We start from the raw sequence: 17,832 nt of genomic DNA, 5'->3' as shown, positions 1-17,832 counted from the left end.
AGGTTACAATCCATTTTTTTTATTCACATTTTCATAATGCCTTTCAACCAAACTATAGAATAACAATTACCATTCTCTTTTTTTTTTTTATACTTGTACAGTCTCCGTCCATTACTTCTCACTCTCTCCAATCAAATTGAAGAGGAACATGGACCTATTATTGCTTCCCAACATGAAGCCTTTCCAGTTCTTATTGCTATTAGGATCAAAGTCACAACGAAAAAGTGTAAGCAAACATATTTCTCTCTTTCGTAAATATTTTTATACATTTCATTTCACACAGCAATTTTTTTTGCACAACACCAGATCTTAGCTTATCAACTCAGCCATCATCTATGATCCTCATAAATCCAGATGTTCAAGAGGCAGTAGACCTACATGACTGGTACCAATTGCAATTTTCTATCATCTACTTTTACAATTGAAATCCCTAGCTAATTTTTCTATATATGAATCAGGTTTTGTACTAATTCTACCCAATCAACACAACTGCTAAACAACACAAGTTATACTAATCCCAATGTCCTTCTTCTGCCTCCCAGTGATAGTCAAATCATGGATACTGCTGCTACAAAACAAATTGTGAGACTCCAGACTCCTCTTTTATTCAATGCTATTGTATCCACATTTAATTCAACAATAATTCTATTTTACACCATTCCTATGCCTGCTTAATAGGAAGTTGGCACAGCATGAATTAGAGGTTCTGCTGAGATAGACTATAGAGATAATAAAATGTGCCGTATGACATGTCCTAATTGTCAAAAGCCTCATTATTCTATACATACAATGCGAACATTCTGTCAGCATTGTGAACACGGTGTCCAACTATTGCCTAGGTTCTTTACAACCTCTTGCATTATTCATAATTCCTCAAATTCATAATCGAACCAATTTCATCTTTCTATAACTATTATCACTTTTCCCTTTGTAGAGCATGTATTTCAATTTCACTTTCTGATCGAACTGGTTCGCCATATGCAACCGCCATGGATATTGAAGCTGAAAAATTACTTGGATATTCAACAGCTGAACTTTATCATGCAAAGCAACAATAATTATTTATTCCCTTTATTTTCACACAAAATTTTTATCCCTCTTTCATTCTAACGATTAACATTATTCTTTCTTCTTTGACTGTCAAACAGAATATTAACATTGTCAGCCTCGTTGCACCAAAATTACACGGAAGAACAATTATTTGCTGCATTCAACCTCCTTCTTCAACAATCAGGCTGTCTCAAGCAACTGCGTTCAACATTATAACTTCATACTTTTTGGATGATCTTCTAGGCGTTCATCAACTCAACTTCCACAACCTAAACATTCAAGATGAAAACTAAACTTGTTTGATTTTCATATTTACAACGTTTGTATAATTACAGCCTCTTTATAATGCTACTAATTTTCGCTAATATTCTTGTATAATATAGTTCCACTTTATGGCACTAATTTTCATTCTCGCCAACATTACTAACTAAACATTAACTGGACATATACACTACCGCGCACAGCGCGGTGATACCACCTAGTATACTACTTATTGTAAGGGAATGGGCTCAATGAACAGAGAATTAATGTAACCACACATGGTTTCTCCCACGTGTGTGTATTCGTCTTTATTCTTATAGAAAACATCAATCACACGTGCCAAGTTGATAACTTGAAAGAGAATAGGTTTGCTAGGTACAAATTCGGCTGCTGCAGAACTACTAGTTTTAAGTAGTTGTTGGTTCAAGATCTTCCATGCATCCTCAATTTGTTCATAAAGTTCATTGCATGCTTGTTGCTCCGTTATGCCTTGCTGCGTCATATAGCATTTCACCGCTGAAGCAATGTGGTTTTCTTGCAACCCTAGTAACAAAGATTTTTACTTTTTATTTTTAGTCGATTGAGGAATCTCATGGCTATCTACTGAGTTGAGCCACAGCTGCTACTGTGTTATTATGGGTCAAAATCTGCTAAATTCAAACTTAACTAAGGGGGAATTGGCCCCAAAATTGGATGGAGGTGAAGATGAGACTGGCTTCTCTAGGATCAGACTTTGATTGTCCCCATGTATCTATAGGCCTGTAACATATTCTTCTATATCCTTCCTTAGCAATTAAAGACTATGGAGTCCATCTTAGCCATATATCTATAGGTGCTTTTAAACTGAGTTTGGTTTGATCCCAACCTTTACAAGATATATACAAATGTACCTTTTTATTATTTCAACAGTGTAAGCAAAATTCTATAGACAATGCTTAAAAAAAAAGAAAAATCTACAGACAATGAATTTGTACAAGTAATTTGAAAAATGAGAAATCTTTTACATGAATATAAAGTTGTTATTACAAAAATTCAGATGGACCATTTGAACAATTCTTTTTCTTTTAGAGTAAAATAGCTCAGAAATTGTAAACAATTAAATATCATTAATGCGTAAACTATTATATCTTATGGACATTAATTCGATTGGATTGTACCTTGTACCCAACAATGTCATCCCTTAGTCTGGCACTAATTGATGCAGCTCTCACGATCTCAGGAACATTGAGTGCCCAATCAAAAGCCTCCTTCTTCACAATATCCCCCATGCCTAGGAAAGATATTATTGTAAGTGTAGAGTATCCTGAGCTTGGTACTTCATTTTTCATATACTCCTCCAGTGTCGGTATGTAACCTTGGTGCAGCCACTTAGCCTCAACAAAGTAGGCACGAACCAGCATCTTCATCTGCAAATTAGTAAGAAGCAACTAAATCAGCTATTTCAATTACAAGAAAGACAAACTATTGCATGATTGTTGAATTTGGACAATATATTCTATTTATATTTTTTTGTGCTGATCTCTTGCCCAATCTCTCTCTCTCTATCTCTCTCTCTCTCTATGTATATATATATATATAGTTATGTGTACTTCATATGGAACACTATTATTAATTGAGTAAATCTTATATATATTGACCATGTATACACTATCACGGTTGGATATATCACAGTTGGATATACAACACATATACAAACTTTGAGTTTCAAATTCAAATTTAAATTATGTATCATGCATCTAATGGTAAAGTATATACACTGTCAGTGTATAGAAGATTAATTCTTATTAATTTATATCTCACTCTCTGGTTTCTGGTCACATGTAATTTCACGTGCAACATTATTGCACCCATGGTAAATTTAAGGTGCACTGGTATTAATTCATTGAGAAAATAGAAAGTGAATGAGCATTGACAGAGGAAGCCATGTATAAAACAATTATTGTCCCGTGACAAAAGGAGTTTGATATGTAGCAATAATTTGTGGAGGTTCATACTGCTTCTTTCGCATAATATGATCGATATGATCTTCCTTTTTTGGCCATCTCTTGCTCAATTTCTGCAAACACATCTAAGAGTGTTTGGTAACAAATTTTCATGTAATCTGGGAGTTATTTTATGCAGCCAACATCCCATCTGCAGAAGTTGTTAGACATCAATTAAAACAAATTCCACTGGAAAAGTATTATATCTAAGTCAAGTTTAATGTTTTTAACAAATCAAACCTTTCGATTGCTTCTGTGAAGATTTCAAGTTCTTTGTAAGTCCCGTAAGCATCATAGACATCATCAATTACGGTTGTCGTTGCCATTACTTTTGATAGAATCTTTCTAGCAAGACCATATTAAGGCTCAAAATACACTCCCTCGATCCAGAAATAGCCCTCAACAATTCGATCTCTAGCAAATGACAGCTTTCTTGCAAAGTCTACTTCTTTCCACCACCTGAATTACGCTTGTTTGAATTAATTGATTACAGATTTACATAATCTGCAGAACAGAATGAGTCTCACTACTCATTTATTTTTTTGAGAAACAATTATTTTGAAGAGACTTACAAGGATAATTCATGTAGCTCCTCCTTGTGCAGAGATTGTAGCATGTTGAAATCCAACTTAGCCAGCTTTAGTAAAGTTATATTAGGTGAATGATCTTTTCCATATATGGATATGTAATTTCTGGCCTCCAATCTTGGTAAACCCCTCCAATTAGGTTGCATTAGTGCGTGACTTACTAGCTCGTCAAGTGGACTGGTTAACTTGTTCGATATTGACTGAAGATGATTACTACTAAAAGCCAAAGCATGATCTAAAATGTCGTCGCCATGCAATCTGAGATGAGTTGCTTCATAAAGTGCAAGAATGCCCGGCACATCATTAACCAAACCTTCTCCAAATTTACCTTCATCATCCATGAATTTCTTGAATATGTCTGCATAGTAGAAAAAAGTTTCTCTTTCTTGCGTTTTGTGATAAAAGACGAGGAAAGAAAGTCAACATTTGAGGATCTTGTGATTTAAGGTTTAAATCTTTTAGCTTTTAACCCCTTACCTGATGAAACTCTGAATCCTTCTTGTCGTAGAATACGAAAATAGAGAGCAGCAGTATAAATGTGGTCAATGTTCTCCCAGTTCTGATGTTTCTCATGCATTTTGCGTAAAGCATGATTGATCTCCTCTTGAAAATGATATTCTACACCTAGTCGTTGAATCGCATCAATCAATTGTAGCTGTTGTGAAGGATTACTGGCAGTTGCACGAATTTCTGTTCTGACATCTTCCTTCAGCTACACAAGCTGCCATTTCTTAGAAGCCCATGTTGCCTGCAGAAAACAAAAATGTATAATTGATGAAGTTAAGGTTTCTTTAAATCATGTACGTAGTTGCTTATCTGTAGAATAAAATTATAATAATGATGAGGACAAAAAATCAGCTTAAAACATGCAAGAAAATTTCTTAGAAGCATAGTATATTTGATAAGTCGCCAAGTTTGCTTTCCTTGACTAGGCTTTTTGTGTTTTAGCTCTGGCTAAACTAGAGTAGTACCTTGTCGGAATCAGGGGAGCAGACGAGGAATTGATTTCCCCAGATATTCGGATGAAAATTTGCCAAAGGAGGATGAGGGAAATCATTTTGGATTGAAATGGACTAATCTAATTCATGACCTTCAACTTCCATTTTTAAACTTTTTTCGGTTCAGTCAAAGACTATATTAGCTCGGATTATAGAACTGGTGACTATTCGAATTGCTAGGTTGCTTAGTTTTTTTTTTTTTTTTTTGAAGAGAAAACTTTCGAAGGCAGGTTGCTGAGTGTGATGGTGTCTCAAATTGCATATTTATCGGCAGACCAGACTCTCAAATCAGAAGTATTTGTGCTCCCGTTTTTCTTAGTGTGATGGGTTGTTTGAGGGGTAGAAGAATACCTCAGTACTCCTGTGCTGTCCTGTCTACACTAAAATAAGGCAGCCATGCACAGCCACAAAAGAATTCTAGGAATCTTGCATTGTACGTTTTCCACGTGACGTTCACAAATTGATGACATCAGATGATTACTTGTTGAAAAATGGTGCAGCCAAGCTTTGTGGACTACGTGGGCATTTTTTCTTCATGCAGCAAGAAATATCAATGAATCGAGTCTTATTCAAATCTAATTCAGACCTAATGTACTTAGATAGAATTTGAATTTAATTTCGCAAATTTAAATTCTACCCAGATCTAGACCCTGTATGATAGCTTGCAATTTTATCATTTATTTTATTATTAATTTCCACTATTATCTGACCTAATATGGATTAATTGCTAGATTCTACTCACTTTTGATATTTTACATTTATTTCAGGGAGTAGAACGAAAATATGATAACAAGTGCCAATTTAACAAGAAAAGAGCCCAAATAACAGAGTTTATCCCAGGGGCATTATTGGCAAAGGAAAACTTTTGCCCATTTTGGTAATTTCAAAAAAAGAGAGCAGGGCAGAGGCTTCTATTTTACTGGGGGACTGGAGCGCCGCACAGGGCTTCTGCTTCTTCTTCCTCGGGAGTCCTCTCCGGAAGGGGAGCCGCCGCACAGCAGGTCCTCTCCGCAAGAAGGCCGGCAGCCGCACAGCACAGAGAGACTAATTAGATACGAAATGGAAATGGCAATTGATGAGCACTAGCTGGATGTTTTAGCCTTTGACTTTTCTTAGTTGTTTAGTTATTAGTACTTACCTTTTCATTCCGTGGATGCGAGGAACAATTAGGAAAACATTAAATCATCTCCTGTTCCTTTGCTTTTCTTTATCCCTTTGACCAAATTTAATTTGCCCATCTTTCACCTGATGGCCGCGGCTCCTTCGCCAATTTCCTGTGGATTTTGTTCATCGAATATGAACTAAATTTTTTCACTCTAGTCAAGACAATGGATGCTTTGGGTTGCCTAAAACTTGTGAGATCGATTTAATTTTATCTTTTTCATTTTATTTATTAGTATTCGCATATTCTCTGATTACAGTGATTATAATTGTCCAATTAGTCGATTGTCTTGGATCCGGATAATTAGTTGATTGGGTAATCTATTGTCAATTAGGGCATTAAATCCGTAATTGTTTAATTGCCTTGAATTAGTGACAACTGGCATGATTGGGTTTGTGTCAGGGGAATACGCGGGCTAACCTAAAATAACCCTGGTAGTGTGTTATTTGGTTAGAATAGAGCTCCTCTAATACGTAAGGCGATTGGGAAATTAAATCTTACGGGCGTATCTAGGATTATTTCTCAATTAGAGTAGTGATTAACGGGCGTACCTTAATCACCGACACAGTAAGGAGGGGTTGACTGTCATCGCTTGTTTGGCAGTTATAACCTATTTATTAGTGAATAATTGGAATTGCTTTTGTTTCAATGATCAATTAGGTGAACCATTGCTGAAGTTATTTTTTGGCTAGATCCTTAATTATCACCCATTTGATTTTAGTAATTTGTTATTTAATTTTTAGTAACTTCTTAGATTTTAGTTGAATTTCTTTGATTGTCACTTTCTGCACAAAAACACCCCCCTTGTCACTGTGAACTTGAAAAGAAATAATTACTCCCAGTCCCTGTGGATTCGACCCTGCTCACCGCTATCTACAAAAATTACTTTTAGTTTGAACAGGTTTTTATTGTTGCACAGGCTGACACCCTGTCAATTTTTGGCATCGTTGCCGGGGACTGGCGCTAGTTATTTGTTCCTTTTTGAGTTCATCTTGTTTTCATTTTTTTTAATCTATTTTTCTGATTTTTTTTATTAGTTTATGGCTGTTAACATTCCGTATTTTGATGATAGACTGGATTTTATTCCTGAATAGGATTATGAGACTCATGTTTTTTCTAATGATCAATTGGCTATTGCAAATTGTGGAAGTTATTTTTTCTCAGGTTATTCAACCGACACATGCCCCGCATTTCGAGATAATCTAAGTGCTCCAATTGATACTTTTGGAGATTTTTCACCTCAGTATCAAACATGGTATGACCCTTATTCAAACGGGTATGATCAAGGATGGTGGGATGATTCCAATTTCAATTATGCGACCGGGCCGATGAATTTTCAACAGCAAGAGTCTAAACAACCATCATCTATGCCATATCCGTCTCTAGAAGAAATGATGAAGCAGTTAATTGCTAATCAACAAAAGACAAATTCTGACCTACAAAGCATGAGGAATCAATGGGGACAAGTACAATCACTGCAAACTCAGGTCAATCAATTGATGATAGCAATTAACCACCTAGAATCCCAAGTCCAAGAAAGACTCTCAAATTATGAAGAATTACCCTCGCAAACCATCGTCGACCTTGAAGAAGATGAGAGTGCAATTATTCTGACAAGTGACATGGAGCTACAAGAGTCTCAAGAAAATGGATCTAAAAATGCAATTGAAAAAGAAGTTGAAGTGCAAGAAATGAGACCCCAACATCAACTCGTTCAAGTGAATGAATCCAGTGTACAATCTCCAAATGCGGTGACATCTCCTCCATTCCTTAATCAATATTCTCTTGACTCTTATTCTTCAATTCCTGTTAATGAAATTGACTTTACTATACCAGAAAATTTTGAATTTCATGACAGGAATAAATTAAGAGTGGCGATGTCAAGATATCTTTAACCAATAAATGCAAGTGATGGAGGAGTGAGTGGAGAATGCAAATTATCGTTGACTTGTTTGGCGCTATTTACTAGTCCATGGAAGCCTGTAACTCGTGTGCTCAAGGATTATTCTATTTACGAGGGCTATCAGGACTATATAGAGGATGAAGCATTAAGACGAGTTACAAGATTTTATCCTCCATGAACAAAATATGATGATGTCTAGCCAAAGACATTAAAGAAAGGCGCTCATTGGGAGGCAACCCAATAATTTCTTTTAATTGTTTGTTCAGTTTTGATTTGATAGTTTAATTATGTTTTCCTTGAGTTTGACTGATTTCGGGTTTCAATTTTCGTTTTTGATGATTTGTAGGTGTCTTCTGTCATGACGCGCCCGCGTCATGATGTATGGAGAGCTCAAGGTTAGAATCATCAGAAGGGGTTCTTGCCATCATGACGTGCCCGCGTCATGACGTATGAAGAGCTCACGGTCAGATTTGTCAAAAAGGGTTCCTACCCTCTTGACGTGCCCGCGTCAAGTAACCTGGAAAGCTTCAGATTCTGTGCCTTCATGACGTGCCCGCGTCACGTTCGTGGGAAAGGTAAGTATTCAAAAAAGCTCAAGAACAATTATTGATTTTCTGTTAATCTCTACTTTTGAATTTCAAAAATAAATTTTGTCAAAAAAAAAGAGAGAAGTTATATATAAAAAAAAATCTTCAAAAAAAAAATTCCAAAAAAAAACCTTTTTTAGTAATTAACTAAAAAAAAGGAGAGTCTTCCCGTAAAAAAAGAAATTCTTCTAAAAAGAGAAAAAAATAAAATGAAAAAAAAAAACTATTTCCTTTTTTCTTTTTCTTTTTCTTTCTTCCCTCTTCTTTCCTTTCTTTCTTTTTCTTTCTTTCTTTCTCTTTTCTTTCTTTCTTCTCCTTTGCTTCCCTCTGCGCACGCCGCCTCTGTCCGCCGCCTCCCAGTTCCAGCTCTTCCTCGCCATCAACCAGCTGCTCCAGCTACCCGCCGCGGCTACTGTCTTCCACCGCATGCCTCCCTCTTTCTCTCTCTCTCTCCGCTGCTGTCTGCCACCAACTCACTCCACCTCGACGCGCGACGCCGCTGACCCTCGCTCGAACGCCGCCTGTTCCTGCCGACTGAAGCTCCCTCGCCGCCAGCCACTCCTCCTCGCGCCTCCACCACCGTAGCTTCTACCAGCAAGGGAGCTGTTGCCCCTTTTGTTAACCACCACCAGCTCCACCTGCTTCGCCTATCGACCAGTGGAGTTCAGTGCATCTAGTTGAAATGCTGGGGGTTCATTATTAGATTTGACTGAGAATCCTGTGGATACATTGCTTGTTGTCCGAATTGAGCTATATTATTTGGGGGATCTCACTAGTGTGGGTTAGCCGTTGAACTTGTTTCATCCACTGTTTGGGTATTTTGGCTTCACTGGGTCACTTCTACTCTTTTGGCTGATTGTTGGAGGCTGGGCACTTGGAATTACTCTGCTACTGTCGAATTTATGAGTTATTATTGATTGCATTGTTCTTTCTTGGGGCTGTTTGATTGGGTTGTGCATTCCATTTTCCGCCAGTGGTACTGGTTGGAGTGTTTTCACTTCAATTTGATGCTTCTTTTGGGTTGGTTAACATTGTGCGGTTAATTGCCAAATTGGGACCATTTGTTGGGATTCTGGTTGACCTTTGTCTACTTTTACCTGTAAATTTGGGAGCCGTTGTTGCCTGATGAATTGGGAGACATAGATGGCTATTGCTCTGCCCTGATATTGCTTGGTTGCTGGCGCATTCTCTATCTTATGATTAGGTTAATACTTGGGGCTGTCGATTTACTACTGCTTTGCTCTGCTATAGCAATTTCTCTCATTTTGGACTGTGATTTGCACCAGTGGTACTGGTGCGAGTGTTTGTTAACTCTATTTGATTCGACATTCGATTGACTGCCACGGGCCTGAGACTGTGTGGCTATTACTCAATTTCTGAACTCATATCGCTGGGGTTAACATATTATTTTTGACTGACTGAATTGGGTAGTCCCTGTGCTTATTGACGTGCCTTTGCTAGTTTCCAGTTGTTGATAATAGTTTCTGATTGTTGGTTTTGGAGTGCAACTGTTGCTTTGTTGACCATATTTGGGCTTAGGTGCCCATGTTTGCTTTTGCATTTGACTATTGAGTTGGGGAGCACCAGTGACTATGGATTTGCATTTGTTGGTTGCTATCTTTGTTGGATATTCTGTCTTTTGTTGTTTGGGGTGATAATTGGCGACAATGGTGAGTGGCGCCACTTACAAGCACAGGTTCACAACGTAGATGAGCGAATGACGAACATCACCCGCCAAGTGGCAAGGATGTCTCAGAACTTGGCCTCGTACCTTCACCACGTTGGTTTCCCTCCACAGCTGCCAAATACCCTTAGCCACTTGAGAGGGAAGTTTCGTTGTCCTCTTCGATTTAATTGTTTTATTCCCTCCATTGAGGACAATGTAGGATCTAGGTGTGGGGGGGGGACAGCTGTGCTAGTTTCTTTTTCTAGTTTTTAGTTTTCAGATATTTTTCTTTTATTTTTAGTTTGTTATTTGTCTAGTTTTCGCTTATTTTTTGTCATTTATCTGTCTAGCTCTGCCAAGTTTGATGTTGGATTGTTGCCTCTATTTCTGCTATTGCCAAGTTTTAATAATAAAAGGGTATCCAGTTAATGTGGTTGAATCCAAAAACATCTCTTTGGTGAATATCGATGATTGTTTCACTCTTTTAATTTTTGGTTAATTTTCCTAGGTATAGGGAATGATTGTTGGCATTTTCATGTGAATTGGTCCGGTTATTAATTTTAGTTCTCCATGTTTGAAAATGAGGCTAGCTGATGCAAGTTTTCTTTTGGTTCTTGTGTTATATTGAGTTTTTGTGATTTTTAGCTATGAATAAACTTGACTGTACTCCGCTATTAGTTACTACTGAGTAACCGGGGATCTGCACCTAAAAGTGTCGATTCTCGCGTCAAAAGATAGTAATTCCTATGAGTACGTGGTCATATAGCGATAAGATCTGAGTAACCGGGCTCTTTCATCTAAAAATGTGGGAGTTCGCGTCAAAAGGCTCTAATGGCTAGCGACTAAGTCTTTTGTTACTATTGAAAAAAAAAAGAGAAAAAAATTAGAAAAATAGAAAAACATGAAAAAAAAATGAATGTTGTGTTAGTGTATAATAAAAGTCAGCTTGCCGATTTATGGATTTGATGTTGAGATTTTGGTTAATAGTTGGACCATTTGCTGATAAATGTTGTGTGTCATTCCTCTTTCTTAGATTAGTTAACATGAAATTAGAGGAGTTTATGGTTTAGAAGTTAACCAAAGTGATGTTTCTTGGATCTTGATCACTGATACTTGATATATGTTTTTCTCGGCATCTTGGCAATAAGATAGATGGAGCAATAGCCATTATCAAATATGGGTGTTTGTTTCCTGTTCTTATGCTTGAGGACAAGTATGGTTTAGGTGTGGGGGGAATTGATAGGGTGGGATTTTATTATCTATTTTATTATTAATTTCCCTTATTACCTAATTCAATGTGGATTAATTGTTGGATTCTACTCACTTTTAGTATTTGACATTTATTTCAGGGAGTAGAACAAAAATATGATAATAAGTACCAATTTAGCAGGAAAGGAGCCCAAGTGATAGAGCTTATCCCAGAGGCATTATTGGAAAAGAAGATGTCACGCCCATTTCGGTAATTTCTGCAGAGGAATGACGGACGAAGGGTTCCTTTCCTGGCTGGACAGCCGCCGTAGGAGGCATTAGAGAAGCAGGAGATAAAAACTATAAAAATTGCAGAGGACTGGAGGAGCTGGATTATTATTAGTCTTTCGTCTGTAGCTTAGGAGGAATTGTTGACTTTTCCAAGAGGATTTCTTTTGGCCTCTCTTACGCATGGCAGCATTTTAGCATTCTTAGCTTTTGACTTTTCTCCTTAGCTTTTGGTAATGATTCTCCACGGATGTCAGGAGAAAGAATTGGGGGAAAAGCTTAACTTTCCTTCCTCTTAGCTTGTAGCAGTTTCTTTTTCTTCCTTCGCATGGGCAGACAAGTGAAGACATTAAATCATCTGCTGCAACTTCGTTTTTCTTTATTCCGTCGATTGAATTGAACTCCCTCGGTCAAGGACAGTGGCCGCGACTTTACCTGCACTTTTGCATGGGTTTTTCGCATCAAATATGAACTAATTCTCTCATTCTAGCCAAGGAGCAACGAAGGCTCTGGTTCGCCAAAAAAATTATGAGATCGATTTAATTTAATCTTTTCCTTTTATTTTTTGGTATTTGCATATTCCTTGATTGCTATGCTTATGGTTATTTAATTAATTGATTGCCTTGGATCCGGATAATTAATTGACTTGGTAACCTATTGTCAATTAGGGCATTAAATCTGTAATTGTTTAATTGTCCTGGAATAGTGACAACTGGCACGATTAGATTCGTGTCAGAGGGATACGCGGGCTAACCTAAAATAACCCTGGTAGTGTGTTATTTGGTTAGAATAGGGCTCCTCTAATACGTACGGCAATTGGGGAATTAAATCTTACGGGCGTACCTAAGATTGTTTCTCAATTAGAGTAGTGATTAACGGGCGTACCTTAATCACCGACACAGTAAGGAGGGGTTGACTGTCATCGCTTGTTTGGTAGTTATAACCTATTTATTAATAAATAATTGGAATTGCCTTTACATCGATGATCAATTAGGTGAACCTTTGCTGAAGTTATTTCTTGGCTAGATCGTTAATTAATATTACCTTGATTTTGGTGAATTGCCATTTGACTTTTAGTTGCCTACTTTATTTTATTTTTAATTGTTTTCTTGTTTTAATTGATTTAGGCCTTTAATTGTTGTTACTCTAAGTTTAGTGAATTGTTGTTTAATTTCTAGTTAGTTATTTATTTTTATTTTCTTATTTGAATTTATTTGATTGTCGTCGTTCCTATAAAATCACCCCCCTGTGTTACTTTGGATTTCTCAAGAAACAAATATACCCAGTCCCTGTGGATACGACCCTACTTGCCCTGTCTACAAATTCATAATTATTTGTGAAAAAAATAACCATCCCATTCGGGTATATCGGATCAAGCAAACTCTTCGAGAACAGGGTGAATCAAGTAACCCATTGCACACCTAGAGTCCCTGCTCCAGTACTTTGAATTGGGTTTTGGTCATTTTAACTGGCAATTAGGTTTAATTTTATTATTGTGCAGGCTTCGACAACCTGTCACTGTAAAAGAGTTATGATAGGGTCTGATTTTTTATGATTCATATCCAAATCCAAACCCTATTCAGCCCCAACCGAATCTATGTGTGTGTGTATATATATATATATATATATATATTAGTAAATTTATAAAATATTCTAATATTCTATAATTATTGAATCGAATACAGTAAGATTTCATTATTTTTTTTAATCTCATTCTAGTTGTCATTGTAATTAGTACAATTTTTTTTAGAAAAAAAAAAAAGAAAAAGTAAAGGCCAATAAATGAAGGATTTGACGTAGATACAGTTGAAGTTTTAAAAATAAATAGAAGTAGTCGATAGCAGTTATTTTCTTGAGTTTATAATATTGCATTCAACTTCTTGAATATTAATTTTATTATTTAAAAAAATTAGATGGTGTTTATATTTTTTTTGAAGTTTATATATTTTTAATATATTTTTATTTTAGTGCGTTTAAAAAATACAATGGATACCCATTAGATACCCAAATCCAGGAGGGTCTGTGTTTGGACTTATTTTCACGTAGTGCAATGTTGCACTGCTAATGTATCAGTGAACTTAGTCCAACTTGTATATACTTTGATAACTATGAATAAAAACTCCTATCGTTTCGTTAAAAAAAAAAAAGAAGATAATTACGTGTTGAAAAATGGTGCTGCCAAACTTTGTCGGCTACGTGGCCATTTTTTCTTCACCCATTTACTGTCTTATTTGTTATTTGTAGCAAGGCATGTTAATCGATCAGATCTTATTCAGATCCAATCTATACCCAATGTAAGGGTAAATTTTGGATTTAATTTCTCAAATCTAGCTATTACCTAGACATAGATCCTGTAAAAGAGTTATACGTTTGAGTAGGGTCTAATTTTCTATGATACATATTCAAGCTCAAATCTATACCAAACCCACCCAGATCCATGTGTGTGTCTATATATATATATAAAAATATATATATATTAATAAATTTATAAAATATTCTAATATTCTATGGTTATTGGATCGAATACAGTAAGATTTCATGATTATATTCTTTTTTCAACCTCATCCTAGTTGTCATTGTAATTAATACAATTTTTTTCAAAAAACAAGAAGAAAATGTGAAGGCAAATAAATGAAAGATTTGACGTAGATACAGTTTAAGTTTTAAAAATAAATAGAAACAGTCGATAGTAGTTATTTTCTTGAGTTCATAATATTGCATTCAATTTCTTGAATATTAATTTTATTATTTAAAAATAAAAATTTTATGGTGTTTGTATAACTTTTTTGAAATCTATATATTTTTAATATATTTTTATTTTAATGTGTTTACAAAAATACAATGGATACCAATTCGATACCCAGATTCAGGAGGGTCTGGGTTTGGACTTATTTTTTTTAGGCTTGTAAGGATTTGGGTCTGGATTTAAGTTTGAGTCTAACTAAATTTAATGGGTTTGATTTTGAATCAAAGAGATCCAATTCAGATGATTTTGAATCAAAGAGATCCGATTCAAATCCTACCCATTAACATACCTACTTGTAGCTCTACTATTGTTTTGAAGGCTTTAGCAGTCAAAAAATTCAGCAACAACTCCTGTACAAATGGCACTTTCATGTGACAGAAATTTTCTTATAAATAGGGAGCTTTTCTAAGGATTTTAACAGCCCACTGTCACGTTTCTTTCCAAAGCCATCCGAGAGAATTGAGAGCTCAAGTTAGAATCTTTCTTGTTCGTTCAATCTTGAGTTTCTCTTTTGTATTTGTCTCTCATTTGTTTTAGGCTAGAAATTTTATCAAATTAACTTTTCATAATTACCTGGAAATAGATCCTAACAAACTCAAAACGAGGTTATTCCGAGCTAAGTTTTCTAACAACCATTATGACAATAATGAAAACATCCTACCTATTAAAAGCGACCAAGGCTGAGGAACAATGCCGTGTTGTCCCTCCCTGGTGTTCTGCTGGTTGCTTCGTAATTTCCTCAAATTTTAGGGGCAATTGTGCGTGTCGCTTTTCTTGCTGTCTGCTTTCTATTTTTTCACCCTTTTTTTTTAACGGACGCATGTGTGTGTTGGGTCGATTGTTAATGGCCTTCTCAACTGCGGTTTATTTCGGTTTTGCCTCGGATGGATTCTAAGAAAAAATTTAGTGATTGTTAGGTCAGTGCTTTTGTGGTTTCATGTGTGTTTAGTGATTGTTAATGCCTTCCTAGCCATGGTTTATAAATTTACATTAACAATTTAGTAAGAGTTCTGCTCCAAATTTCGTTTGCATTCCCAACCAAAAAAATCGATCTGCTCCAAATTTTGATTACGTTCTTGACCAGAAAAAAAATAAAGAGTCGCTTAAGTGACCACTTAGATAACACTATTTTTTGCAAGATATATTAGCTAAAAAATAGAAGCTTCCTTCATTGCACACTTATTTAATACTTTTTGGATACATTAATTATTACTATTTTTATTAGCAATTTGCTGTGGGTTTGCTTTCCAATAGATAAGAATTTGGTTTGGACCTTGTGCCCCACAATGTCATCCCGAAGCCTGCAAATGATTGATGTAGCTCTTATGATATCAGGGTCATTTGATGCCCAATCGAAGCTCTCCTTCATGACAATATCCCCCATGCCTAGGAAGGATATTATTTCCCAGGGCATCATCTAAAATATTGTTAGGATCCAAACACGGAATAAACAACTATTGAGATATCAAGTGCACAACAATTTAATGGCAAACAAACCGCAAGTATGAAAGATAGACGACACATAATATTTGATGTGGTTCTAATCTACCATTGAGCCTACGTCCACGGAGAGAAATCCGTTCTTTAATATGAGAGGAAAACTCTATACAAGAATATAATTTGAACCCAAACCCAACCCTTGCATATTATCGCTCATCTCCCAAGAACCCTCTCTCACCCCATGTATAAAGCTACATGATGCCCTCTTATGTGCCCTTGTGTGTCTTTTGTGTAGTGTGCCAACCCATCTATTTATAGGGAACATTATTTGGGCAAAACCCAAATAATAATAGAAAACCAATTCTAAGTCCTACACTAATTTAGAATAGGAAATAACTTCTAATCCTAAACTAAATAGAATATTTCTTGACTACTATTTCAAGTAACTAAAACCAATTAGGAAACTAGTTACTTCCACAGAAGAAAAGAAATCTACCTAAAAGAATTTAAGCCAATTTCCTAACAAATCTCCACTTTGGCGAAAAAATTTTTTAGCAACCATTTGCCTTCAACTACCAAATAATATGGTATCAAACTACACACCCGAATCAATACAGTCCTGACACCAAATTGATTCGATCGGCAAATGAACATGTATAGTTGCCCCGAGTCTAACCTCCTATTGACTCTCGAGAAGGTGCCTCAATTCACTGTCTCCCTTTGCAAGATTTCTTCTCACCACCACTTGCAATCCGAGATTCCCTTCTGTGAGCTCTAACCCTAATCATTGAGGCAACCAAGTGGTAAATCACCATACTTCTTCCCATCCTCAGGACTGTCTTGCCACTTATGGTTTCCAAGACTCCACCTAAAACGAAAACTCGTAACTGTCAAAGTCTTCTGGAACATGGAAATTAGATTTCCTTATTTCTTTGGGACACGTGCCACACCATCCAAAAAATATAACCAAAACCTAAAATCCACCGGGATGAAGTATCAATCGTTGGAGGTGTGAGAAAGTCTCCACAGATTCACGTCCAAAATCAACATTAGACTGCACCTTTTTCTTGACCCTTGAATCACCTGCCTAGATTCACCGTCAAGTATCTCCATGCTTTTCGACTTCCTATCCTTCACCATCAATGCTTATTGCCAAGCCATTGAAACAAGGATACCACTCATTTAATTATTCAATTAGTAACAGCTACCAATCCACTTGATCTCAATAGTTAATTAGGATCCAACCACGAATTTTGCTCCTTGCCCAGTCTCGCAACTTGAAACTCTGATACCACTTGTTAGGATTCAAACGCAGAATAAACAATTATTGAGATATCAAGTGTACAACAATTTAATGGCAAACAAACCGCAAGTATGAAAGATAGACGACACATAATATTTAACGTGGTTTGACTCTACCATTGAACCTACGTCCACGGAGAGAAATCCGTTCTTTATTATGAGAGGAAAACTCTATACAAGAATATAATTTGAACCCAAATCCAACCCTTGTATACCATCTCTCATCTCCTAAGAACCCTCTCTCACCCCATGTATATGGGTACATGATGCCCTCTTGTGTGCCCTTGTGTGTCTCTTGTGTAGTATGTCAACCCATCTATTTATAGGGAATATTATTTGGACAAAATCCAAATAACAATAGGAAACTAATTCTAATTCCTACACTGATTTAGAATAGGAAATAACTTCTAATCCTAAACTAAATAGAATATTTCTTGACTACTATTTCAAGTAACTAAAATCAATTAGGAAACTAGTTACTTCCACACAAGATAAGAAATCTACCTAAAAGAATTTAAACCAATTTCCTAACAAATATTATCCTCGTGCGTTCTGAGATGAGCAGCTTCATAAAGTGCAAGCATGCCCGGTACATCATTAACCAAACATTCTCCAAACTTACTTTCAGCATTCAGGAATTTCTTGAATATTTTTGCAAATATAATGGGAAAA

General features: G+C 36.1%; 1 pseudogene; it reads right to left on the bottom strand.

Annotated features, from left to right (window-relative positions):
• Positions 1-1,538: 1,538 nt before the first annotated feature.
• On the bottom strand, positions 1,539-15,802 carry LOC113741070 ((-)-germacrene D synthase-like; annotated as a pseudogene).
• Between the last annotated feature and the right edge of the window lie 2,030 nt (positions 15,803-17,832).

This window comes from Coffea arabica, chromosome 4e (assembly GCF_036785885.1).
Source record: "Coffea arabica cultivar ET-39 chromosome 4e, Coffea Arabica ET-39 HiFi, whole genome shotgun sequence".
NCBI lineage: Eukaryota > Viridiplantae > Streptophyta > Magnoliopsida > Gentianales > Rubiaceae > Coffea > Coffea arabica.
The sequence above is the reverse complement of the archived record's forward strand: the minus strand, read 5'-3'. Positions and strand labels throughout refer to the sequence as shown.